An 11,948-nucleotide genomic window follows, 5' to 3' on the forward strand; every position below is an offset into this window, starting at 1 on the left:
TGGTGGTGCTGTCATTCCTGAGCACAGAGCCTGTGTGGAGTCCCTAGGCTGGTCTCCAGGATGGGTGGGTGGGAGCACCTCCTCGCTGTCCTGCCTGGTGTGCAGAAAGGGGTACATAGGTGCACCTCCTCGCTGTCTTGCCTGGTGTGGAGAAAGGACCCTGACTATGACCTTGCTTTAGTCCTGGGCCCTCTGAGCTAGAAGCAGTCAGAGCTTGGGCCACATCTCTGCCAGCAAACTTGATCATGTTGGGGAGGGCTCTTGGATGATGATGGCCCAGTCTGGAGGGGGACTCAAGCCTTGCTGAAGGACCTCAGAGTTAACGTTCTTATTTTATTTTGTTTTGTTTGACATAAGGTTTCCCTGTGTAGTCCAGGTTGGCCTCAGACTCAGAGATTCACCAGCTCTGCCCCCCAAGTGCTAGGATTAAAGGTGTCAGCTACCACCTCAGCCCAGAGTTAACATTCTTGTAGAGGTTCAGACGACAGGAAGAAACAGTTCTGATTGAAAGGGCCCAGATTGCTTGCTGATCTGTTCCCAGGCAAGAACAGTCCCATAAGATGGCAGGTGCCCAGGTAATGAGGGTCAGAATCGGGTGCCTGACCCACTGGTCCATGAGCTGGTAGCTCACCACGATATGAGTCCAGGACAGTCTACCTGACTGTGGCTTAGGCAAAGTTATTCCTTTTCTCAAGGCTCTGCTTTTCACAAATGTAGGCTCTAACTGGTCTAGTGGTACCCCAAAAAGCCCCAAGGAGCCCTCACAGTGCAGAATGTAGGACCCTGGAGACCAAGTGTCTCTGGCTTACAGAAGGGGCATATTTCAGGGAGAAGGAATACCTGCTTATGGTATGGCAAGAAATGACACAACCCACTGTGTCCATGAGATGTCAAACCCAGAGACTGGCTACTTCATTGCCTCCACAGGCTTAGATCTAAGCTTGTCTGTCTCCACGATTCGCTAATGCCTCTGGCCATACCACAGGAATGCTAAGACTATGGGCCAAACTCAAAGGATACCAGGACTTTGGAGCAGGGAAACAGGTCGAAGGCCATAAGAACCTTTTCTACTCCCTGAGTTTCCTTCTGAGCCTGACTTCAGCTAGGTCTGAGCTGGGTTCTGGGCCCAGAGTGTTGCCGGCCTTCGCTGAGGGTCACCAAAGCTCCACGCTAGACCTATCCTTTGTACCCAGTAGCCTTGGTGCAGTGGGGCCCGCCAGCCCTTCTCAGGGCTTGTCTGAGAGCAAGTTAGACATTGACTAGACCTCACCTTCCTTGCTCAGACCCTTTCATGGCCTCTGGTGTCTTAGAAGGTAGCGGACACAGCTGCTGAGTCTGCTTACCTCTGACATAGCTGCCTGCAGCACACATCTCTACCGTGACACAGCTGCCTGCAGCACATGCCTCTACTGTGCTCCTACACACCCTCCCCAGCTGCCGAATAACCCATACTGTTGCTGTAGGATGGGCTTCTCCAGGCCAAGTGCCCCCATTCCCAGGTCTCCGTCCCCGGAGCAGGATCCGTGTGCCTAAGGGGTAGCCTTTTGTTCTAGCACTGATCTTACGGATGCTCACTCTATCCTCAGGGTAGGAGGCCTGGGTCCCATGTTGCCCATTGCTGTAGTCTCAGGAGGGTCTTAATAGGTAGCAAAGACTCAGTTCAAAGTGGTGTTTTGGACTCAGTCACTGGGTGTCCGCCAAGTGCATACATACAGGCCAGCTGATAAACTGTCCTTGTCTGTGACATCGTAGGGTCTGGTGGAATGCTCTGCCCTGCCTCCTCCATCCCAGACAGATCCATCTGGTTCCTGCTCCATCCTGTCCGGGGCTTGAAGAACTCTCTGCATACGATGCCCTCTGAAACTGCACTCACACAATGGGTTCTCGTTCATAGTAGATTCAAAGAAACCTCTCTCTCTCTCTCTCTCTCTCTCTCTCTCTGAGATAGGCTCTTGCTATGTAGCTCTCTGGGAACTCACTATGTAGGCCAGGCTGGCATTGAACTCACAGAGATATCTATGCCTCTGCCTTCTAAGTGCTGGGATTAAAGGGGTGTGCCACCATGCCTAGCGGAAGTTTGTTTCTTATGATACTATGTTTGCTGAATTCTGGCCCTTTTATCAGGAAGCGTGGAAGAAGGTGGTTGGTAGTGAGGGGCCAAAACTGGCTCTAAGAGGTGGGGGTGGGGCCGGTGTGTTCCAGCTTACTGTTCCTCATATGGCCTAAGGCCCATAGTGCCTGTCAGCCAGTGACTTGTTTAAAGTGTGGACTCTGCCTCTACCTCAGATTCTTTTCTAATTTTTTTCATTTTAGTTTCTTTATTTTTATTTTATTATTTTTTAAAGGTTTATTTGTTTTGTTTTTATGTTGTAAGCTTCCATGTGGAGCTGGGAATTGAACCCAGGTCCTCTACAAGAACAACAACTGCTCTTAAGCGCTGAACCAGCACTCCAGTCCCCTATTTTAATTTTACTTTTTTTGTTTGGGTGTTTTGTCTGTATGTATACCCATGCACCATGTACATGCAGTGCACATGGAAGCCAAAGAGGGCATAAGACCTACCATCTCCTGGGACTGGTGTTACAGATGGTAGTGAGTTACCATGTGTGTGCTGGGAACTGAGCTTGGGTCCTCTGGAAAGCAGCCTGTGCACTTGCACGCACCCTCTCCTCCTCCTCTTTTTTTTATTTTATTTTTAATTTTTTTTTTTTATTTTTTGAGACTTGGTTTCTCTGTGTAGCCCTGTTTTGTTTTTTTTGAACTTGTTCTGTAGACCAGGCTGGTCTCGAATTTATAGAGATCTGCCTGCCTCTGCCTCCAGAGTACTGGGATTAAAGGTGTGTGCCCCCACTGCTGGACTATCTATCACTCTCTAATTGAATATTTTTTATGCAATATATCCTGATTACAGTTCCCCTCCCCCACCTCCTTCCAGATCCTTTCCACTTCCCCACCCACACAAATCCATACCCTTTCTTTTTCTCTCTCATTAGAATACAAACAGGAATCTTTTTTCACTTTTTAAAAATTTTTATATATTTTTAAATTGATTTTCATTGAGCTCTACATTTTCTCTGCTCTCCTCCATTCCTCTCCCCTCCCCTTAAACCCTCTCCCGTGGTCCCCATGCTCCCAATTTACTCAGGAGATCTTGTCTTTTTATACTTCCCATGTAGATTAGATCCATGTATGTCTCTCTTAGGATCCTCATTGTTGTCTAGGTTCTCTAGGATTGTGATTTGTAGGGTGGTTTTCTTTGCTTTATGTTTAAAAACCGCTTATGAGTGAGTACATATGATGATTGTCTTTCTGGGTCTGGGTTACCTCACTCAAAATGATGTTTTCTAGCTCCACCCATTTGTACCACTTTTTTTTTTTTTTTATCCATTCTTCGGTTGAGGGGTGTTTAGGTTGTTTCCAGGTTCTGGCTATGACAAGCAAAGCTGCTATGAACATAGTTGAGCACATGTCCTTGTGGCACGATTGAGCATCCTTTGGATATAAACCCAAAAGTGGTATTGCTGGGTCTTGAGGAAGGTTGTTTCCTGATTTTCTGAGAAATCGTCACACTGACATCCAAAGGGGCTGTACCAGTTTGCATTCCCACAAGCAATGCAGGAGTGTTCCCTTTACCCCACAACCTCTCCAGCATAAGTTGTCATCAGTGTTTTTGATCCTGGCCATTCTTACAGGTGTAAGATGGAATCTCAGAGTTGCCTTGATTTGCATTTCTCTGATGACTAAGGATGTTGAACATTTCCTTAAGTGTCTTTCAGCCGTTTTAGATTTCTCTGTTGAGAGTTCTCTGTTTAGGTCTGTACTCCATTTTTTTTTAATTGGATTATGTGATCTTTTGGTGACCAATTTCTTGAGTTCTTTGTATAGTTTGGAGATCAGACCTCTGTCTGATGTGGATTGGTGAAGATCTTTTCCTATTCTGTAGGCTGTCGTTTTGTCTTGTTGACCATGTCCTTTGCTTTACAGAAGCTTTTCAGTTTCAGGACAAACAGGAATCTTAATACTACTACTACTAACAATAATAAAATAAAAAGCAGAACAGAAAAAAAGCAGCCAAAGTAAAAGCAGAAGAAGAAACACATACATATGCTGAGAGAAACAAGTTTACACACACAGAAATCCCATAAAAACAATAGGAAACCATAATATATAAGCAAAAAATCTGTAAGGTTAAAAAAATAAAAGATGACCAGACAAAGCATTGTGAAACAAAAAACCTCCCCAAAATATCTTGACTTCATGTTGTATTGTCCATCTACCACTGGGCCTGCGACCTTGACTTAAATGTGGTTTGTATATCTAGTGAGATTATTATTTTTTTTTTAAAGCAAAACTAGTTTTTCCTTTGCGAGTGGTTCATTGGAGAAGCTTCTGAATTAGAGAAGGGAGCTTGTGTCTACTTCCCCTCAGAACTGGGACCCCACCTGACTTAAACCTGTGTGGACCCTGTGCATGGGCCACAGTGTGCCACAGTCTCTGAGTTCATATGTACGTCAGTCCAGTTGTGTGTAAGGCCTTGTTTTCTTGGTGTCCTCGTGTCTGTGTCCATCAGTCTGTTTGTGTGTTGTGTGTCTGTGTCCCCAGCACTTACAGTCTTCTTACCTCCTCTTCTACAGCGTTTTCTGATCCCTGGAGGAGAGAGATTTGATGAAGAATCCCGTTTAGGACTGAGTGTTCTAAGGTCTCTCACTCTCTGCTCATAGTCCAGCTGTAGGTTTTTGTATTTGTTCCTGTCTCCTGCAGGAGAAAGCTTCTCTGCTGATGACTGAGCAAGATACTGATCTATGAGTGTAGCAGAATGTTGTTAGGAGTTATTTTATTGCTACATTTCTTTGTTCCGTTTTTTTGTTTTGCTTTGTTTTTGTTTTTAATGGAGCAGCAGCATTTGGTTTCCCTCTAGGCCCCTGGCTTATCTAGTCTCAGGTTCTTGGCCACACAGGCAGTGTTGAGCATGAGCTCCTTCTCAGAGTGGGCTTTAATTCCAGCCAGGTGTTGGTTGGTTACTCCCACAGGCCTTGTGCCACTACTGCGCTTGCACATCTTGCAGGCAGGACCCCATTGTGGATCAGAGGGTTTGTAGCTAGATTGCTGTTTATGCTTCTCCTCAGATAGTAAGCAGAGTACCTTCCAGTACCGTGTGCACTAGTCAGTATGGGCGAAGGCTCCAGGTAGGTACCAGCTGGGTTTCCCTGTCTTTCGTAGGTTATTTAGATGTTGTCTTCAGCAACAGGGCCTTACTGCCAATTTGTGGAGAGCAAGCAATAGCCTTGGCAATAGCCTGGGTTGGTTGGGGTTTCCCTTTGGCCAACAACACTAGATGTAGCCTATTCACAGCTCTGGAGGTTTGATTTAATGAAGAGAGATGTCTTATAGGGCTTTGGCTCCCTCATTGTTTGGTGATTCCAATTTAGTTTTCTTTCATACATATACACACAATACATACATACCTATATATGTATGAACCCACATATATGTGTGTGCATGTGTGTGTGTGAAAACCCATCTATATCTATATCTATATCTACTATATTAGGTTTCCATAAGACCCCTCAAATGGCCATGAGTTTTAGCTGTCTCTCCCCATATTCCCTTCCTTACCCGTTTCTTCCCTCCACCTCATTTGATCCTGCTGTTCTAGCGCCACCCTCCCAAATCCATCTGTAACTATCTATTCTATTTCCTTTCCAGGGGGTTTCCTTCCTCCTCCCAGTGCCCTAGTGCTGAGCCATCTGTCTAGCCCCTCAGAGTTTTTGTTGTTTGGAACTCACTATGTAGACTGAGCTGGCTGTAAACTTACAGAGATCCACCTGCCTCTGCCTCCCGAGTGCTGGGATTAAAGGCGTGCGCCATTATGCTGGGCTTCTCAGATTTTTAGAAATAGTAGTGTGATCATATCTTCCCTAAACCCTCCTCCCCTGTAGAGCCCCACAACGTGTGTCCCTCCCCACAATGTGTGTCCCTCCCCACAATGTGTCCCCCTCCTCAAACAACAAGTACTCCTCCTTCTCACCTTCGTGGTTTTTTTCTGGTTGTTTGTTTATTTTTTTAAGTAATTCACTGTAAGATCATGGCCAGCCAGTGACCACACTGAACAAAACGATTCCCTCATCTGTCATCAGTTGGCAGTAGCTCCCAAGCTATGAACGCCTCCCGCATCCATGTCGAACTCTGAGTGCTTTGGTCTTGTCCAGGTAACTGTAAATGCTGTGAGCTCATCCAGAAGACGGCGTTTTATAGAATCCCTCCTGATCTCCTGGCACAAACGTTCTTCCCACCCCTTCTTCTGCAGTGTTCTCTGAGCCTTGGAAGGGTTGATACAGATGTCTCGTTTAGGGCTGAGCCCTCACAGTCCCCTCTCTTCAGCATTTGAACCAGCTATGAGTCGGCACTGACGGCTGTTCACTGCAGAAGGAAACTCCTCTGTCCGAGGTCGAGAGCACCAATCTATATCCATCCACCCCAGGTTCCCCAGCCAGTCGAAATTTTATTTTTTACATTTTTATGTACTTATTGCATTGTGCTTCAATCTGAATGTTATTTCTTAGCTAAGAGGAGGGACTTAGAAATCATCTGAGCATAACAGGGAAGGCATGGTGTAGAAATGGCTGCCATGAGGTATTCCTTCCAAACACTGGAATGTGTCGTGTGGAAGCTCACTCAGACTGGCGTTCATTCCGAGCAGATGAATGGATGAAATGCAGTGGCGGGTATGATGGTGCCCTGGGGCGTTCCCTAAGGACGACCGCTGAGCCGAGTGGTGGTGGTCATCTCCAACTCCAGCACCGGAGGTAGAGGCTGGGGTGATGGTTACAAAGCCGGCATGAGCTACACAGTAAATTTGAGGCCAGCCTTCACAATTGGAGACCAGTCTCAAAGAACAAAAAGAACAGCCAACTACATGTGAACAATGAAGATATGTTCCCAATTATACCAGGGAGGAAAAGATTCAAGTGTTATAAATTCTGATTACATACATTTGGGGAGAGAGCCGGGCAAGGCACTCGGCCTGGACTGGGATAATTGGTGTCTGCGGGGTGGAGCAGGGTGGTAGTTCAGCGCTTTTCATTTTCTTTGCAGTTCTATTTTCTGACCTACTGATTATGATCGTGAGTTTTAGTTCATATAAGTCAGGAGCACTGACAGGAAAGAAGGAAACGGGAATAAAGGTGGTTATGGCCTCGACAATAGTCAGAAGAGTCACCAGAGGAAGCACTGTGACGTGGTGCTCAGTGACTCTCCCGTCACGCAGTGCTAGTTTATTTTCAGAGAAAATATATTCTTTCTAAATTAGAAAATGAAAGGCTTAGAAAAATGTTAATTGTGCTTGTCTTTGGCTAGAGGCATGTCACCGTCTGTGAGTCTCAATTTGGCAAGTTGGAGCATTCAAATTCAAACGCTAGAGATTTCTTTGTTCACAGTTCTGGGGTATCTGGTTAAGGCCACATCATGAGTCCTGACATGGAGGTCATCATGTGATGAGAAAGGAACGGAGCAGATCTCCTCTCGAGGTGATGCCTTTAATGCTGTTACGATGACAATTAAGTTGGAGGGACAAAGATTAGCTCCGTAGCAGGAACTTACAGAGATACGTTATATTATTTTATAAACATTTTATTTTGTGGCGCTAGGGTTTGAACCTAGTGCTTTATATATGCTAGGTGTCTTAGTTAGGGTTTCTATTGCTGTGAAGCAGCACCATGACCGCAGCAACTCTTATAAAGGGAAACATTTAGTTGGGGCGGGCTTACAGGTTCAGAGGATTAGTCCATTATCGTCATGACAGAAAGCATGACAGTGTACAGGCAAGCATGTGCTGGAGAAGTAGCTGTGAGGTTTTTTTTTTTTCTTTCTGAGACAGGGTTTCTCTGTAGCTTTGGAGCCTATCCTGGGAACTAGCTCATGTAGACCAGGCTGGTCTTGAACTCACAGAGATCTGCCTGCCTCTGCCTCCCCAGAGCTGGAAGTAAAGGCGTGCGCCACCACCGCCCAGTTTAGCTGTAAGTTCTACACCTGGATCTGCAGGCAGCTTGAAGGGATAGTGAGCCACTAGGCCTGGTTTGAGCTTCTGAGACTTCAAAGCCCACTCTCAGTGACACACTTCCTCCAACAAGGCCACGCTTCCTAGTAGTGACACTCCCTTGGAGCCTATGCGGGGAGGACATTTTCTTTCAAACCACCACACTAGGCAAGCCTTTCTACTACTGATTGGTATCTCAGCCCCCACTGTTTTTATGTATTTAAAATTATTTAAAAATCAAACTAAAGTTATGGATAGCTGTGAACTGTCACATGGGTGCTGGCAATTAAACTGAGTCCTCTGGAAGAGCTCAATGCTCTAAGCCCCTGAGTTGTCTCTCCAGCCCTTAAGAATATTTTATTTGTGTGTGCATGCACGTGAATGCGGGTGCCTGAAGAGGCCAGCGGTGTCCAAGCCCCCGCAGCTGGAGTTCCAGGCAGTTAGGAGCTGCCTGCCAGACATGGGTGCTTGGAACTGAACTCCCTCTGCAAGAACAGTGTGTGCTCTTAACTACTGACCCATCTCTCCAGCACTTTTATGTGTATGTGTGTGTGTGTGTGTGTGTTTAAATTGTAAAATCTTTATAACAGGACAAGGCAAAACACCTGTGTATTTATGTGTTTATATATACATAAAATAAATAAATTTTAAAAATGTGCATAGTATAGTATTTTATTCATTTGCATAGAAATGTGTAGCTCTATGGCATCCTGTTTTGACAAAGTTTTATATGGCAGCTACACCATCTTTTTTGAACTTCCATCTTTCCATGTCGAGGCTCTGTGCCCTCCGATACTAATGGCCAGCCCCAGCACTCACATTCTGCTGGCCTCTGTCAGTCTGACCCTTCTGGGGACCACATCACCTGGATTCTTTAGAACTTTTCTTTTCTTTCAGACAGGGCTTCACTATATAGCCCTGGATAGCTTGAAACTCACTTGGATAGCTGACCTTGTACTCAGAGAGATCTGCCTGGCTCTGCCTCCCAAGTTCTGGGATTAAAGGCATGCGCCACCATGCCCACTTCCCTTTGTCTCCCAGCAACCACATCAAATGGCAGGCATTGGGGTGCATACTTGTGACCCCAGCACTGGAGAGGCAGAGGCAGGAAGATGTCTGGGGCTTGCTGGCCAAGTGATCTAGGTGAGTGAGCGAGCTCCAGGCTCAGTGAGAGACTCTGACTCAAAAAACTAAGGTGAGGAGTGGCTGAGAGATACCAGACACCAACTTCCGGCCTTCATATGCTCATGTACATGCTTGCACATGCACCTACACATACACACACACACACCACACAACACAGACACACAGACACACACACACACCACACACCACACAACACAGACACACACACACAACACACAACACACCACACAACACACACACACACAACACAGACACACACACCCCCCACAGACACACAAAAGGAAGAGAAGAGAAATGCTTGGGCTGCTGACTTCAGTTGTTTGGCCCTGTGTCTAGGCAGCAGTCATGGAAGGCGCCTGTGGTGGCTACTGCTCCCTCCTTGGTAGCCGGGAAGCAGAGAGGGGTGTGTATTCCAATGCCTCCTCCACAGGCACAGCCTCAATGTTTAACTTCCACTCATGAGACCCCCCCCCCCACCTCTTCCTGCAGGTCCCACATCCTCTCTAGTGCCACAGGCTGGGACCCAAGCCTCCAATTCATGGACCTTTGGGAGACCTTCAAACCCAAAACTCTGGCACCTGATCTGTGGTGAAATTCCAGTCTTGTCTCTGAGACCTCTGGGAAATCACACCCCAACTCCTGCCTCCTGAGGCTTGGGGCAACTGGCAGGTTCTCTCTAGACAGAGCCAGTTTAGCCAGAAGGATGAAGGCCTATATGTGCATACTGGAGTGCCAGGAGGGGGCAGTAGTGGAATTTTGGTGTAGGAGGATCTAGATTGTCCCTCATGTTAGAACTGGGAACGGAAGGCCTTGGTCCCTGGGACCTGCATGTGCTCAGAAAATTTTCATTTTTTTGTGTGTGTTTGAGAGAGGGTCTCAATATGTAGCCCTGATTGCCTGGTACCCACAAGGATCTGCTTGCCTCTGCCTCCTGAAAGCTGGGATTAAAGATGTTCACTACCCTGTCAGGCTTCAGAAGATTTTTGACCACTTCTGGCTTGTGAAAGGGTCATAGTGGCCTGTATGTAGGTGGCTTAAGGCCCATATCCCCTATATGCCCGGGAAGACTGCTTGTTAGTGAGGTACCCGAGAATACCTCAATGTGCAGGGTTTTCCACAGGGGATTTAGATGCCAGAGTTCATTGTTGCTACTGGTGTCCATGTGACTGCTGATTTCTAATGCAGGAGCCGCAAGCTCTCGGCCCCTGGGCTCCATGTGGGCAGTTGCATTTCATTCTTCCCACTGCTCTCTCCCTCCTTCCCTCCCTCCCTTCCTTCTTTTCTTTCATTTTTTTTTTTTTTTGAGACAGGATTTCTCTCTGTATCCCTGACTATCCTGATGATCCTGGAACTCCCTCTGTAGAACAAGCTGGCCTCGAACTCACAGAGATCCACCTGCCTCCTGCCTCCCGGGTGCTGGGATTAAAGGCGTGTACCACCACTGCTGGCTTCTCTCTCTCTCTCTCTCTCTCTCTCTCTCTCTCTCTCTCTCTCTCTCAAGACTGTGCTCTGGACTAGGCTGGAACTCACTGTGTAGCCCAGGCTGGCCTTGAACTTGGAGCAATCCTCTTGCTTCCATTTCCGTAGTGCTTGGATTACAGGCATAGCCACCATGGCCTGATCTTTGTAAAGTCTGATTTGACTGCCAACACTTAAAGAACGTATAGACAGTACCCTCTACATCTGAGCTCCAGCTAGAGAGGACTTTCTACTCAGTGGTTGTCAGGGTCCGGTGGCAGCCAAGACCATAAATTATTTCTCTGGACCGGACCCCAACATAAACTATCTCTCCCTGGACCGGCGTGGAAGCACAGGAATAAAGACACAACTCACATGGCTTTATCGAGAGGGAGATTCTCAATGGTCCCTCATGAAATCTGAGTTTACATGCTGAAGAATTCCCCTCATTTATTCTCCAAACAGCTTTTATACCAAAATGTAAACTGAGGGGTAAAACCATTAGCATTCTGTTTCCTAGGTAACCAGGTGAATGGGTTTTGGTTACTTCCACATCACTTCCACATCTACCTGTGTCTCCTCTGTCATATATTCCCGGTCTGTATGCTAGCTCAGTCACATAGGCTTGAATTAGCATCTCTAGTCAGGCATCCTTCAAATTACAGAGAAGGAGCAGAGCAACATCCTGACCTTTTGTAAGGTTAGCGGCAGCCTGTCTGGAAGGTTACGTGACTACTTCAGGTACTAACTATGGCCTGAGAGCCTGGCTTTCCCACCATGTAGACATATAGGCCTATAAGTGAAGCCCAGGTTGTCTAGTTACCCCAGTCCCCACCACTCCCCATTGTCTTCCATCCTGAACTTCTGGCTCCTACTCTTTACTGAATCCTGCAGGCCCGTGTCATATAGGGCACTCTGCCCTCTTGGCCTTCTTAGTGGAACCTCTGACTCACAGGCTCATCCTGGTTGGCACAGTTCCTAGCTCACAGGTAACTATGGAACTTCCATGATAGATAGATAGATAGATAGATAGGTAGGTAGATATGTCCAGGGTAAGACTCTGATACTGCTTAGGGCAGGATGGGACCCAGAATTGAGAAGCTGCTGGTGCCAGCACGTGGGGAAGAGTTGTTTTCTCCTTTACACTGGAAGAGCAGGTAGAGAAGAGTGAGGAGGTCAGAGGAGATGCAGGGAGCCCCCAGGCCTCCCATGCTGGAACAGAGGTCCCAGGCCAATGGGGAGAGCACCATGACGATGCTCCCTCTCCCCTGGATCTTCAGTTCACTCTGCCCTACCACTGCTGTGTCCA

The sequence above is a fragment of the Myodes glareolus genome, chromosome 6, assembly GCF_982192425.1.
Source record: "Myodes glareolus chromosome 6, mMyoGla1.1, whole genome shotgun sequence".
Classification (NCBI taxonomy): Eukaryota; Metazoa; Chordata; class Mammalia; order Rodentia; family Cricetidae; genus Myodes; species Myodes glareolus.